This window comes from Hetaerina americana, unplaced genomic scaffold, assembly GCF_022747635.1.
Source record: "Hetaerina americana unplaced genomic scaffold, ioHetAmer1.1.p SCAF_1, whole genome shotgun sequence".
Classification (NCBI taxonomy): domain Eukaryota; kingdom Metazoa; phylum Arthropoda; class Insecta; order Odonata; family Calopterygidae; genus Hetaerina; species Hetaerina americana.
Genome location: NW_027286069.1, coordinates 76,441,118 through 76,457,688, shown reverse-complemented (window position 1 = coordinate 76,457,688; position 16,571 = coordinate 76,441,118).

Genomic DNA, 16,571 nt, shown 5'->3' with positions numbered 1-16,571 from the left:
CGCCCTTCGCCTCCGCCGGAACGATGGCTGAGTGCTGCTAAGCCAACACCTTTGGTGTAATTGACTTGTTGGAACACTTTGTTGTGCATTGACGGTGGAGGGCAGTGTTGTTGCTGGTCTATCCCTCGGTGTATCTTTCTTTATTTTCGGGATTGTTCATTCTGTGCATACATATATACCAATATATACATATATACATAAGCCTGCGTAAACTAAGGAAAAAAAAAGAATCGTATGCATTCGACAAGAGTATACAACCGATATAACCTTTCCTATCTCTTGAGTAATCCTCTTCCAAAAGTGTGTATTTAGCTTTGCGTTTTGATTACGCGTTGTTTTGTATATTTTGGAAACGTCTTCCACAAACTGTAGCAATGACTTCGGGGAAATGCGCGCAGATTTTAGAAGAGTTTTACGAGCGCTATCCTAATTTTATCCTCGTATCCTAATGACGAAGTGCGCGTTACTCTTGGTAATTGATTACGAATCAGGGAGTCAAACAGCTCCCTTTAGTGCATTCAATGTCTCTTTTTAATACCTTAATTTTTTTCGCATTCCATTTCATAACTCATTATCCTCTAATTGCAGGTCCTTCATTACGCCCTATCCCCTACATTACACTCGATATGATCGTTGTTTTGGTAAATTGATGGAGGTATTCTTAGACAGCATTAATCACTCGCTGGTTTGAAGTGCATTTTTAAATGGTACCTTAACTTAATGTATGTATAACGGAATTTAAAGGGACATTATACGGCATTATTACGGTGCACCGCCATTTTTATTTGTCGTCGCCTTCATCCTTTACATGTGTTCGATACTCCGTTTCTTATTACTCCTAGTTTTAAGCCTCTTTCAGTAGTATAACCTCCCTTTGAAAACCTGAAAATTATTATTTATGTACATAGGTACCACTTTCAGCGTTTACTTTTGTTCATAATGTGGATTTAATGTTGTCAAAAGCAGCATTATCAAATATTTTGCCAAATAACACGTTTTTTTAGGCGATGATTTGAGTAGCCATAAAATTTACGACCAACAAAAACGAAGTTTAAATTTATCTCGATATCATATTGCTCTAACTACTTTATGGTATATAATGCAGTAATTATTTCATGTTTATCTAATAAAAGGACTATTTTAAAAAATAGATAACTCTTCTTGTGCTTCACTGAAGTGGCAAGCGTTATCACTCTAAGAGTGGACCATGAAAATGTTTCTTTTCCTTTCGATTTCAATCCGGAATCCCACTAATATTCTGCTACGTAAACGAATCGATAATCTTTTCGTATTTCTTCCTATTTAATGTTTTCAGAATATTTAAAATTTTCTCATATGTTAGTGCCTTGTATTTAAGTTTAAGACATTATGGATTTTTATTTATTCTAATGATTTCTCACTTATACTACCTTCCGGTCACGTTCTGCCTGACTCAACTTTATTTCGTCGGTAAAATTGAGCAACGACCACTAGAGTGTCTCTTTAGCGTGGCTGATGTCTCCTGAATCGTATTTGCTTATTAATTCCGATAGCAATGTTTCAATGGCACATTGCTCATGCTATCAATCGCCGAAGAGAACCCTGATGAGAAAGTGGATCCCTGATAATTAGTCGTTACATCTAGTTTGACTAGTTTAGCATAATTTTATTTCCGCGAAGTGCCTTTAGACGTTTTACAAGGAGTAAAATAATGGCAGAATCTCAGGGTCGTTTTAGAGTGGATTGGTTATTTTTGCTTCCATTTATATATTTCTCGCATAAAAAATAGTGCAAAATTTTATTTTGTGAAAAAAATGTAACGGACTTACACCGTGACGGCTCTTAGCTGACCTCTAGTTGTTGAGATTACTTGGTTTTCTGTTGGTCAACTTGTTCTCAATACTTTAATATTAATATTCCGTAGATAAAATGCGGTTCAAATAAAGTAACAATCGTGCATTATCGTAATAAGTGTCAATTTCTTGGGAAATAATCAACCATAAGCGCTCTCTCTCTTTGTATAAAGTTTAACTTCACGGTTCGATTAATACATGAAGTAATATATGAAAATAAATATTACCTTTTGATAAGATAAACTATATTTATTCCTGACTTGGTATTAGAGCCATTGCTCTGTATAGTTCACCGGAAGGACGTGCTTGTAGCAGATCCTCTGTCTTTTGGAAGTCATTATCGAGTCATTATCTGAATTACATTCCATCCGAATTAATAGATAATTACGAGAAGACCACGGGTTACTAAAGTTACATATTCGATGAATGTACCTCTTCAATAGTAATGACGAAGTTTAGAACTTGTTGACCACCAGCCATTTCCAATGTTTTTTTTATATTTCGTTGTACCTTAAAACGTTTTTGCAGTCGTGAAGAAATATTGGTAAAACTATAAACGAGAGTTTGACTCCCTGGTTGCAGGATAAAACGAAGATGTCCGCTCGTCCGTAACGTGGTCCGTGACTGGATGCGAAACTTAATTACTTCACCAAACACGCGTTGATTTGCTAGCTCTTATCATGCTTTGGTAAATCCCTCTCTTACCTGTATCTCCATTGCAAACGTTAAAGCGAAACGGCGGTGTTCACCCGCGTATGGGTCGCCTAGCAACGATCACTGTTGACATATAGCCTCGATGTTGTTTTTCTCTGATGACATTCGGTCACGAACAGTAATGGCTTCTGTTGTCGGGGAAAATCCATTCAAACGTTCGATGCTATTGTATATAACAATGTACATTTTTAGCATGATGAAAAATATGCTTCCAGGCAACATATTAACAGTTACAATGCCGTAAGTACTTCTTGTTGTAATTAGGTCGCCGTGGGCGGTACTTTTCACAATTATTTTTTATTTCATTGCGTGGGTATATTAGTGAAGATGGCCGAGACCCGGCAAGAATATTTTATAAACAAAAGGAATCATATATATCGCCTGAAATAACTGGCGTAAACCCCATTTTGTTTTGGGTCTACCTATGGATAAATTTCTACTATTATTTGAAAGACGGAATGGTATTCTGATAGACATTATTGGAATGTCAATGCTATATACTCAAATTCCTTGCATTTTTAAAAAAATTGACGTTTCGATCATTTCGCTTCCGTCAAGTAATTGTCCAACAAAATTCAAGTGGCGCAAGTTCAAATTAATGTGCTACGCAAGGTCAGTTGTTTCGTACTGGCCTTGCATAGCACATTACAAAAATAATTTGGCATCTACTTAGTCTTCAAAATATAATAAGGGGTTTCATTTCTTCTATGGGTGAGAGGTAAAGTAATTGCTCTCATTCTCTAAGGATATACAGTTTTTTTAGTGTTAACCCGTAAATGCTCTAGTTATTCCAAATTTCGCCTTTAGTGATGTCAGAGAAATAGCCGAGTTTTCAGTTTCTATGTCAAAAACTACACCGCAACGTACATCATCACTGCCTTCCGAACAATTTAGTGCCAAAGCCTCTACCAAATTATCTGTGCAGCAAGAATACTATCAGAAGATACAAAAACAAAGAATATTAATATCCTGAGGGGAGATGTTATATTGACAAATTCCAGGAGAAAGTAGGAACACACTCGAAATCGCATATATTCGAGGAGCACATGAAAACAATATGCAGGGCAAATTATTTGCGTAAGTCTGAACTTAATTCAATCCAAACTAAACAAAAACATCGAAGGACAGTTGTACAAGTTTTTCAAAATGTTGTTGTAACCAATATTCCTTATTGTGAGTAATTAAACTTCTACAGGTTTCTTTATCAAAAGACACACTTTTTACTTAATTATCTCTTTGAAATTACAAAAAATATTTAGGATGCGTATTAGATATTTTAAATAAAAGATTGAACTCATAACATTGAATGTGATAAATAAAAAAAATCTTTATTTCTTTGTGACTCATATCGAAATGAAATATACGGAAGCGATGATCCCCGAGCGTGTCAAAATAGCGTTCAATGTAATGGATTTGCCAAATTCAAAATGAATCACTTTACTGTTGTAGAATTGGTTTTGGGGGACTAATTTTAGAGTAAACATGTTTTCGTGTTATGAACAACATATTTTGTTGAAATGTTTATCCAAAAATCGTGTTTCATAATTGTTATGAAGACATGACGCGAATATATTTCAATATTCACTCTAAAACACAGCAAAGTTCTAGGCTTCACGGTTCGATATACGAGCACGTAAACAGCATTGAAACGTAAGTTTCCAGCGCAACAGATTGACAAGGGCCCGCGAGAACAAATCCTTGTAAACGTTTTCAACTTTTCAACGGTGTTGTGATTTGCAATAACCTGAATGGATATCATTTCTTATTTACCGGAGTATATAAAGACGGTAAATTTGCCTCCTCACTCAGATGAGTATGGATGTCATGAGGCATGAATAATATTTTGACATCGATCCTCACTAAAATTTACGAGGCTGAAATTCGGCTGAAGTTCGACAGCCATAATGACCGATTCGTAGCACAAAGTGCAAATGAATTAATTTTCCTTTCTCAGCTAATCGAATACACCTGGATATACCCTCGGCGGACAGGCAATTATACTTATATTTCGGTTTATATTCTGTCATCTCTGTAACCAAAGAACCATTCCTGTTTTCTAACCAGTCAAATACTCTTCATATCTAAGCTTTTAACCTTTTTCCCTCATTACCATGGCGGATATCCCTTTAAACGCCGTTACGTCACGGACGAAAGAGATTATTTTTCGTCGACTTCGATTAATTTTCCACCTCACAGCCCAGCTGGCGGAGACCCCAAGCTGTATTTAAAAGTTGTCTCCACAAGAAATGAATATTGAGGAAAGGCATTGGTCTAATTAGGTACTAATCATCGTTATTATTTGGTCATTGTATTATTTCCCTGAAAAGTTTCAGAGATATTTGTAAAAATGCTAGTTATTCATTAAAATAAAATACTATGGTATGTTTAAAAAAGTGTACATAATAAAAATAAATACAAGCTGATGTTTAAATATGACTTGAATTTGTTATTTGTTAGTGTTAAGTCTATTATTGGGAAGAAAAACGTTTCAAAACGCTATAGTGAGATTTATTTCTCATTTTTGTTTGTGTGATGGCATTTCGCGAGATATTTTATAATTCACATTCAATCTGGGTACATGAAGTATTTTAATTTCAGTCACTGAACATTTCTCTGCCCACGTATGGACTGTATCATCAGTTATTCTCTGAAAAATAAGTGTATATAATACTGGATATGATAATGAAATAATTTAGTCAAGCATCGATTAAATATAGATAGATAGAGGTCTTTATTTAATGGTATTATGAGATATTTTAATGAGTTTAAATCACAGTTTCAAATTTAAATTTGACGAATGTGCACACGGTCACGTTGTAATTTTGATGAGATTTTATGACACTTTTTGATGATTGCATATATCCAGTTACAAGGTCTGTCCAAAAGTAGGACAGAGTCGATTAAAAAAAATGTATTGCTAGAATTGATACATTTACACTTAAGTCTACGAAAGAGTACCCTTGTGCGTCCACACACCGTTGCCAGCGGATTTTCCACGCCTTGCACAACTAGAAAGCGGCGCCCGAAATGCTGATAAGCTACCACGTCACGGCCTGTTGTAACACTTCCACCGAGACATGGTGACGTCCTTTCAACACGGATTTGAGATGAAGGAAGAGGATAATACGTATCCGGTGGGCCAAGGTCTAAAATATTTCGATTCTCACTCACATGGTCGCAGCTCCTCGTGGGAGTATCTTTTTGTTTATTCGAGATTACTAGCGGCACCAACTTCACACACACCTTTCTCATTCTCATCTTTACGATCACAAGTAGATGCACATTAGTTTACGGGATGCCAAGTTTGTCAAAAACTATGCAAATACTCAATCAGCGATCCCTATCCAACAAAACCTTTTCTCTTGGAATATTTCCATCACTTTTTGAGGTCGAAGGGCATCCTGAATGTTTGGCGTCTTCAACATTTTCCCTACCCTCTTGAAACAACATGTGTCACTCAAAAACACCTGATCTACCCATGGCGTTACAACCATAAGCTGCCTTGAGCATGTCATGAGTCTCTAGCCCGGTTTTGCCCAGTTTCACGCAAAATTTGATGGCGTAGCCCTGTTCCAATCAACTGTTCATGATAGAGCGGAAGGTCACGTTATAGATGTTTCGCGAACGAAAATCTGCACTCCGCAAAGGCTGGGAGCCAACTGCCATCAACCTCCAACCTTTCCTGAGACTCCCCTCTCGAGCCCAGCCAAAGAAACCGCCGCCGGTCTGCCCGTCAATCTGTGAAAAAATGTCATACTACTTTTAGGGCAGACCTTGTATCTCGTCATCACCATTAGCTGACTTGAGCATGTCATGAGGTTCTTTCCTGGTTTTCCCCAGTTTCATGCAACATGTGATGGCGTAGAACTCTTCCAATAACCGGTTAATGGCAGAGCGTAACGAGGTCCCGTTATAGAGGTTTCGCAAACGAATGATCCGCACCCCATAAAGGCCAACTGCCACTGACCTCCAGCCTTTCCTGAGACTCCCTTCCCTCGAACCCAGCCAGAGAATTCGCCGTCTGTCCGCCTATCCGAGAAATATTTCGTGCCAGTTTTGAGACTGACCTTGTATTTCCACATCAGAGCATGAATTCGTTTGAGGGGTGTATTCAGGATAAGGGACTGTGAATGCAGCGAAGGGTTGACAGCGTGGACAGGAGAATGAGTTCACATTATTCTGTCCCTTCCGAGACCCAGCGTGTTTTGTCACGCATGGAAAGAGATACAAGGAAAAGGGATAGGAACACGTACAACCGACGAAAACAGGAGAAGTGGAATCGAGCAAATAACAAGTGTAAAAATATTTCCTTGAACGGGACTTGAACACCGGATCTTTCGACTTGCCGGGCCGATGCTCTAACCACCTGAGCGGTCAAAGAAACTTAATTTTCACTGAAATCGGCGAGAGGTTTGTGCAACCAAGTGCCCCGATTCTTAGGGGAGCTGTTTCACGCACCAAAGGAGAAATAGACGACACACAAGAGGGTGTGTCCTTGTGTTTTAGGGCAGCAAGAAAGCAGTCATACAAAGTCATAAAAGATAAGATATAAAAGATATTTTTACACTTGTGATCTGCTCGATTCCGTCTTCCCCACCTCCCCTGTGTTTGTCCTTTATATGGGTTCCTATCCCTTTTCCTTACATCTATTTCCATGTGAATGAATATTTGTTCGCCATATGGCGGATTTTCGTGTTTCAATTTAAATATATTATATTATTATTATTATTAGGTAATCTAACGGTTAAGGTAGGTTTTTGAATGGACGTAATTACTAATTAAATAATTTGTGGCCCCTAGCAAAACACAACATCCTACTCTACATCAGGTCCCTCTTCAGCTCTGAGTACTTTCTTCCTCCCTTCATCCCGTCCAACATCCCTATTCTGTTACTTCCCTTTCCTCGTTTGCCTAACATTTTCCCCTCAATTACAGTCTTCAACATCCCACTGCCGGTCAATACCCCCTTCAGCCACTTTTCCTGCCTCCATAGGATTTCTCCCAACAAACCCCTCTCTTCGCACACCATACCAAGTACTTCCTCGTTTGTTTTCTTCTCTGTCAATTTCACCTTCTCCATTCTTCTCCACACCCACATTTCAAAAGCCTCCAGTCTACGTCTATCCTCCTGCTTCAATGACCACGTTTCCGCGACGTACATAGCTACGCTCCTTATCAAAGTTTTTACGAGTCTTTTCTTAACATCCTTACTCAACGTCCCTGTCATCAACTCCCTCCTCCTTGTGAAAGCCTCTTTGCCTAGCGCTATTCTTCTCCTTACGTCCCTACTACTTTGACCGTGTTGGTCCAAGACACTACCGAGATACGTAAACTGTTCTACCTGCTCTAGTTTTTGCCCTCCTATTTTAATGTTTAGCTTAGCCTTTTTCTTTCTGGAAAATCGCATAACCTTTATTTTATTTATATTGATTCTCATCCCATATCTGTCGCACTGAATTTCCAATTCACTCAGCAATGCTTGTAACCCCTTGGCTGACAGACAAACTAAAGCTTGGTTATTTTTAGTTATATATATATATATATTTATTTATTTATTTAAATGGAGTGTCTCACAAAAAATAAATATCATGAAAAGTAAAAAAAAAGACACTGAAAAATCTTACTACATATAATTACGGAGCACCGGCATTATAGAACTGAATAAATTGGATTTTCATAGTTTTCGCTGGACCATTGATTGGAAATTGGATAGCTGTAAACAGAGCACAGTTACTAGCTTTCTTATACATGAGGTCTTTCATAAATGGTCGTTGGATTGTCGGCTCCCATTCCACATTTCCACCTGGCTGATAGATCGATGAATTATTAATGACGAATTTGGTCTAAATATAATAGTAACAGTTTTCCACTTCCAATTTCCTTTTTTTATCCACTTCGAATCCACAAATGTGTACCAAACTCTGATTATACCCTGATTATAATTTCTAGTTTTCTTCTACTTTTACACACGATATGTTAAACTGAAAACCTTTCTTTCTACTTGTAGACAGGAACAGATACAGTTTACGCGTGATCACTGTAATCGGAGTTCGCGTATCAGATATTCTGTCAAAATCGTAAGACCCCATTCGACCTTTCCAATGCGTGATCCAATTAGTTCATGGTCCGTAATTGGAATGAGAGACGCCATGTCATCAAGGTAAGCAGATGAATGGGAATGAATTTTCGCCGTCCGCCCGGATTGAAATTCAAAGAGCGCTCGCTCTGTTTCATCGCACCTCCGTCGCCCGAATGTATTGGCATACGTTGCAAAAGAGTTGAGCTCGTCGAAACGACGCGCTCAAACTCTAGTCCCGTGTTTGCGAATATATTCTCTCAACTCGGCGGGCGAAAAACATAGGACTCGGTAACTGAGGTCTGTCGATGCGCCAGCATTTCCCGCGGTCTCACTTCGCGGGCGTGGGGTCCTGCTGTCCTGCATTAATCATGTGCCTTTTGCGGTCAGTTTTTTTTCTTATTTGGCGGACCTCCGTGGCGTGACACAGTGAACGGTTGGTTGAGAGGGCCCTGAGCGCTGACCAGGGAAAGGAAGGAACGGATAATTCGGTGGGGTCGACCGACAAAAAATGTCCCTCTTTCGGAAACAAGGACTCAAAAAGAGGTGCAAACACAAAAGTTACTGTCAGGAGCAAGGTAACGGGCACTTCAGAAAAATACCTTACTTTGGTTTCCGTAGAAGTTGCAAATAGCGGTAAATTATTACTCATTAGTTTTTCGTGCCTATTTCGTTTCCTGTAAAAGAACTATCTATTTATTTGAGAACGCTGTCATTGATCTTTGACCGGCGAAGGCATCAGGTAAATGCACTCAAATGAAAAAAAGGTCTAAGAAGAAATAGTGACAAATTGCACCATGGGCATGAATGTCTCGTTCACTTTGTTTCTTAGATTAGATTTACATCTCAAAAAATTCGAAAGAGCTGTCTGTGACGTTGTTTCTTTCTTATTTTATCCCGGTGGTCGAATCTACCGATATAATTTCGGGCCATGATATTTCCTTCGGCGTCATTAGAAAACACAGACGTCCAGTGCCACGTTTACGTCTTGCCAGCTCTGTGTGTGAATTGAGAGGCACCCAACGTAATTTGATACTGCAATATAGGTGTGTTTTACTTGTTGTGACACTTAAAAAGTATCTATTGGCAATTAGGTACTACCTTTGCAAAGTGCTGTTCGTTCGTTTTGAAAGGACAGCGACAATCGGGCAGCAATAGTAGGATCCGGGCCATTTAATAAGGGAGGTCAATGCACCACACATACTATGTCATTTTGTTAAGAATTATCGTGGCAAAATACCAGCGCCCGAAATGGGGTTTTCGATCCGATCCGTTCATCCAGCTAGCCCAGCAGATATGCTGCCCCACCGCACGTGTGATATCTCTCGGTACAAGACATCCTGTCAAGTAAACTATGACAAATCTATGGAGGAAAGGTATCTTCCTATGGATATTGCATAATGTAAGATGAGGCTGGACATAGTTTGAGTGAATTTCTCTCTCCCCTTGCCTATAACACCTATCTTCGCGAGACTACCCATTGTTTCGCTTCATTTTCTGGTATAACCTGAGCAGAAAAGATGGGTCATTTTCTCTTGATAATGTTTATTTTACCATTTTAATGCCTAAATCACCAAGATAAGAGTACCCTTCGAAGTCGAACAATGGAAAATTAATAGCGGGATAATATTGTTCAAAATCTCAGCAGCCCTTGTTATTTTTAAGGATGGCAAACTTCTTTAATTTTTGGGCGCACGGGAACATGTGGAAGAATCCCGGAATAATATTCTCCGTGCAGGTATTGTCCAAAAATATGGGGAGGAATAACTTCCTTAATGAAATATTTCCTTAAGGCAATGAAATTTGCTCTTAAAGAGTTAATCAATCGATATCCCAAGGTTTCATTAAAATCGGATCAGGGAGTTTCAAAGATGATGGGCATACTAATGAATGGAGATTATGGAACTGCGCCAACTAAGCGTTTATTTCCCCATAAAATGCAGATAAAAATCCCCCGTGAGCCTGGATTTATAAGTTAGTTAAACCTCTGAATGAAGTGAGAGGTCCCCTTCCATTGGGGTGGGGCCAATACGCCACCGCTTTCGACGCTCATCGATCTCTTGGATAGTGTCGACTCGATGTGCCGTTTTGGAGGCAAACGTAACAATTCCAACCGTCGAGACTCATCGCTCAGATACAAATGCAGACCCTCGGAAAATTTGCAGTTTCAGCGAACTGAGGCGTGAGACGTAGAGACTTCTAACCCACCGCAGAAAAAGAGCACGATTAACGTTTAGTTGCTGAAGTAAAAAATGTTTTACTTCTTTTACAGTGAAAATGTATCAGATGTGGGCATGAGTGCATGCACTATGCACATATGCATATATATATATATATATATATATATATATATATATATATATATATATATATATATATATATATATATGTATATATATACATATACGTATATATACGTATATACTACCTTGATCAAAAAGTTCCCGGAATAACCACCGTGTGGCGCTCCCATCGTTCCGATTTGAGTTCTGTTTTTTTTGTTAAATTGGTACATCTGTTGTTGATATTCCCTTTAAATCTTAGTGTCATAACTTGACATTTGCAAAAGTTACGTAGCCAAGAGTACATCTATCTCTGTGTGTGTTGGCGATTTTTTACAATTTCAGAAATGGATTTAAATTTGCAACAACGAACTTGTATTAAATTTTGCGTAAAAAACGGATTTAGTGGCGCACGGACGTTGGAAATGTTGGAAAAGTGTTTCGGCAACGATTCTCTAAAAAAAACGGTCGTTTACCAGTGGCACGAGCGGTTCAGAAGTGGTCGTGAGTCAATCGAAGATGATGAACGCAGTGGCAGACCATCGACATCGAAAGTCGGTGAAAAAATTGATAAAGTAAAAGAAATGTTGGTCAATAACCGCAAATTAACCATCAGAGAAGTAGCGGAGGACTTGAACATTGCCTATGGATCCGCCCAAGACATTGTGGTTAATGATTTGGGTTTCCGTCGTGTAGCAGCAAAGTTGGTGCCAAAAGACCTCAATTTCATGCAAAAAAGAGACCGTGTTGACGTCGCAAAAGACATGATTTGCGAGGCTGAATCCGATCCCACATTTATCAAAAGGATCATTACTGGAGACGAGACGTGGGTTTATGAGTACGACACGCAAACCAGACATCAGGCAAGTGAATGGCGTTCACCAAATGAGCCGAGACCAAAAAAACCACGTCGTTTTCAGTCCAAAAAGAAGGCAATGCTGACGGTTTTCATGGATTACAACGGTGTAGTGCATCATGAATTTTTGCCAGAAGGCCAGACAGTAAACAAAGAGTATTATTTGGGTGTTATGAGACGTTTGCGTGAAGCAATTCGCCGAAAGAGACCAGAAATGTGGGCAGAAAACTCGTGGATTTTGCACCATGATAACGCACCGTCGCACAGTGCTATCATTATTCGTAATTTTTTGACGAAAAATGCAACAAATACCATCCAACAGCCACCGAATTCACCTGATTTGGCTCCCTGTGACTTCTTTCTGTTCAATCGAGTTAAAAAACCATTACGGGGAACGCGTTTTAGCAGCCGAGAGGAAGTAATGGAAAAATCGCAGGAAGCACTGATGGACATACCGAAAACCGAATATAAAAAATGTTTCGAGGATTGGATCAAGCGCTGGCATAAGTGTGTTGCAGTCGATGGGGATTACTTTGAAGGGGACAATATAGATTTAGATGAATAAACTTGTATTTTTAATTTTCTGAATAAATTCCGGGAAATTTTTGATCAAGGTAGTATTTGTAGAAAAATAATAAAATAAAAAATATTATTTTTTATGTATACATACTCTACCATGGTATTTTAAAATTCCATTTTAATATTCTATACTCGACGCTATAATTTATTAACACCCAGATTCATGATTCCGCGATATTGATTTAATGCACGAAGAAGAATCAAATGACTGCATTTCTACAGGAGAGAATTGTATTCTGTGCTGAAAAAAATTCTAATATGTGGAAAGACAAAGTTATTTGAATCTTCCTTGTGCATTACAAAGAATTTCCACAAAGTACCTGCATCAAATATACCTCAAAATACTAATTTCATTTGAGGCAGGGGTAAACAATCAGTTAATTCATTCTCTAAAAAAATATATGATCTTTTATATTGGGATAAAAATTAGAATCAGAATGATCATAAAATAAGTAAGTAACATAATAAAGTAAGAGTATCTTTTACAATTGTCATTAAAAAATATAAAATTTAAGAATCACGGCACGCTATCGCGGAATACGTTTGAGGAGAAAGATAAAAGGACCTAGGTAAGACAATAAGGTCTTGAAAAGAATGCATAATGCTCTTAGCAATTATTTGAGAGGGGCTTAGTAGGAGAAGAGGGTGCTGGAAGTTACAGTTTTAGGGAAGTAAAGGTAGACAGAGACTTCGAGTACTACAACAAGCAATACGGAGTGGTAAATCACTTAGAACAAAGGTCACCAGAAAGAAAAAATCTTTCCATAACTTGTAGGAATGTAAAACACCAACGCCTGCTTAAGACATTATTGAGTTTGATCGCAACTTTGCAAAGATGAAAATCGCTGAGGGAGATGGATTCTCATGAAAGGGGGCACGAAGATTATAATAAATAGAATCCGCGGGTAATCAATAATTCAAACAGCTGTAGATAATCAGTTGATAAATTGGTAGGCTATTATACCAAGATTGGTGCAATGCACCCGAAAAACATTCATCCTAACGTCCAGGAATTGGCAAACTCAAGAAAAACCATAAAGCATACTACCAACAGCCGTTATTTTTTATTTAAGATTTTTTTAATTAGAAAAAGATGTTTTATATCGAATAAGCAGCCTAAATAAGAAAAAAAATCAACCGATTGAGTAACGGTTTAAGGATGCTTTGGAGGCAGGGAAAAAAGTATGAGAAAAAATATATCCGACCCAATTGGACACCGATTGTGAAAAGCGGAGAGTGAAAGTCGAGACGAAAGATAAAAAGCGATTGGAGGAAATGTTGAGAGGGACATTTAAGACTGTGATAAAATGGCAAATGTTGGGTTGGGTAGGGAGGGGAAAAGACATTTTGGACTTGTTTACGGGCAGTTAGGAACCTTGAAAGAGGAAATTCTATAGAAAAAGGTGTTTTCGTTGCAAGTGAAAGTGCTTCTGAAGTTCAAAATGATACGTTAATAAAGACCTTCCACAATAGCCTTTCTCTAATCAGTTAACTACCGATAATATTGATGATGACGGTCCAACAAATTCCCTGAAGGAAGTTTGGGACGCTAGAATATGAATTTAAATAATACTAATCATAAAACGACTTTATTAGGTTGAGATTGAGACTAGATAGTGTGATAGATAAATGTGATTTACGATCTCAAAATGCCATTAGGACTATAAGATTCGTATTTTTACCTGCATGGTACATTTCCAGTTGAGATAAGATGAAATTAAAGATTAAACGCTGTTGGGAAGTGGGTGTAGAGAAGGATCGAAAACTCGAATGGGTAGAAAGGAAAACAAAAGAGAAAGTGATAGGCATATCAGAGGAAGTGAGGAAGTTTCGGGAGAAATTCAAAGTTGGCAGAAAAAATGTATGCAGAGCATATTGAGTGGCAATGGAATTTTGAAGATGATGGTAGTGGGAGGAATGTTGGATAAACGAGGTCGGTACAAAAAATAATGGGCATATTGGACGGAATGAGGGGAGATAGAAAATATGTGGAGTTCAAAAATGGTTTATCGAAATGTATTTTTAATAGAACTCGTATTTAATTAGTGTCGTTTTGGGAGAAGCTGTAAATATGCTAGGAATTAGGTAACAGAACCATTATAATCCTACCTCGACCGTTAGACCACTGTTAATAATTGTATGCTTTGGTTCAACTAATCTCACACGTCTATTATACAGAGTGTGATCCGAAAGTAATGCCATTACATTTCCCGCTCCGCTTCTACTCATTGGAGTGGGGTCAAACCACTTGGATTAGGTGGGGAGGACGCTAAACTTTGCCAAAAAAAAACAGTTTCAGTGCTCTCCAAGCTATGGGAGCTGCAGGATGACAGTTATTGTAAACCTCTGCGCGCCGACCATGTTACGAAAAAAATGGAATCGACAATGGAGCAACGCTACGCGATTAGGTTTTGTGCTTAACTGAAAAAATCTCTTAAGGAGACTAAGAAAATGATTGAGGATGAGGCTTACATGGACTCTGCTCTATCCTACTCACAAATTTCGAGGTAGTTAAAGGCCTTTAAGGAAGACTGGGAAGACGTTCTCGACGAACAATGCTCTGGGCGGCTGTCAACCAACAAAACCGACAACAACGTGGCTTTTGTTCAACGATTATTGGACTCTGACCGTCGATTGAGTATCAAGATGGTTGCCAATGAACTTGACTTGTCGCCTACTGTTGTGTTTCGTATTGGTACTGAAAGTTGAGCGATGAGGAATGTGTGCGCCAAGCTCGTGGCCAAGGTGTTGCCAGGCGACCAAAAGATCAACCGAGCGGAAATTTCAAGTGAACTATTGCAACGTATTAAAAATGAGCCTGATTATTTGGACAACGTCATCACTGGTGATGAAACCTGTGTTTGTAAATACGAACCAGAAACAAAACACCAAAGCTCTGAGTGGCACACCGGCCAGTCGCCCAAGCTCAAAAAGGAAAGAATGAGCAAATCGGCAGTGAAAACAATGCTCATTGTCTTTTTTGACAGCTGAGTGGTCCATAAGGTCCGTTTGTTCTTCAAGGATAAGCAGTTAACGCTGCCTACTACGTGAATATGCTAAAAAGACTCAGAAAAAGACATCTCCGCTACTTGGCAACTCCATCACGACAACGCGCTGCGAGTCCGCGAGTTCCTGGCTAAACACTAGGTGTCAACGCTGCCCCACCCCACCAATAGTCCTGACATCGTCCCATCAGACTTCTTTTTGTTCCCCCGGATTAAGGCAGCCCCTGAAAGAAACCTGTTTTCGTCCATAAAAGAGATCCAATTAGCCATGACGAAGACCTTGCGAGGAATCCCCAAAGACGCCTTCCAGGGTGCGTGCCAATGATGGTATAGTCGCTGAAATAACTGTGTAGGGGCCTAAGGGCAGTACTTTGAAGAATTTTGAGCGTTTGTGCAAATCTTTTCAAAAAATTACTTTAAAAAGTAATTGCATTACCTTCGGAAAGCACCCTGTACATCAAAACAATAACCCAAAAGTAGATGGGGCTGGGGGGAGGGGGTCGAGGGAGGGATTTGAAAACTAAATCTTAAAATTTGTGGGCTCTCTCCCATCCTCTTCAAGTCCGCAAGAATTTATATGGATGGCAATCATTTCACCGGAAGGAATAAATCCTAAGTAATATTTCTTATTCTTATCACTTTTTGCCTTCTTCTGGCGATATTTTCGTAATAACGCTGGCGATGTGGTGGATAGTCAGTCTCGGGTCAATCAAGAGCTATTGTTAGGGTTAAATATTGCAATATGGTATTTTTTTGGTGTGGTTGGAGAAGATTGTCATTATAGTCGTACTTCCTAAGGTGCTGAAGGAAGGGGTTGATGTTTTCATCATTTAAGGATACTTTGCTCGCATTAAATGTAACTTTGTTACGTTGTTAATATTTCGCTCGATTGGAACATTAATACAAACGAACCCCCTCAAATGCGGATTGCCTAAATTTTTCAGGCGGGTCTTTTGTAAAGGGTATTATGTATCTAATGTTATCCATTACGATTTCGTGAGTTTATAACACCATCAGATGAATTACCTGTCGTATCGTTCATTCAAGTCTCCCACCAGAGGTTAACCATTGCACTGGGTATAACAAAGATGGCAACAGTTTTGTTCTGGTAGCCATAAAATTAAATAAAATTAAGTAGCGTCATAGTCACAGTTCCTAAGTCACACTCAGTCCCATAGTCACCGTCCCTAAATCAGTCCCTTAGTCACAGTAACTCAGTCACAATCA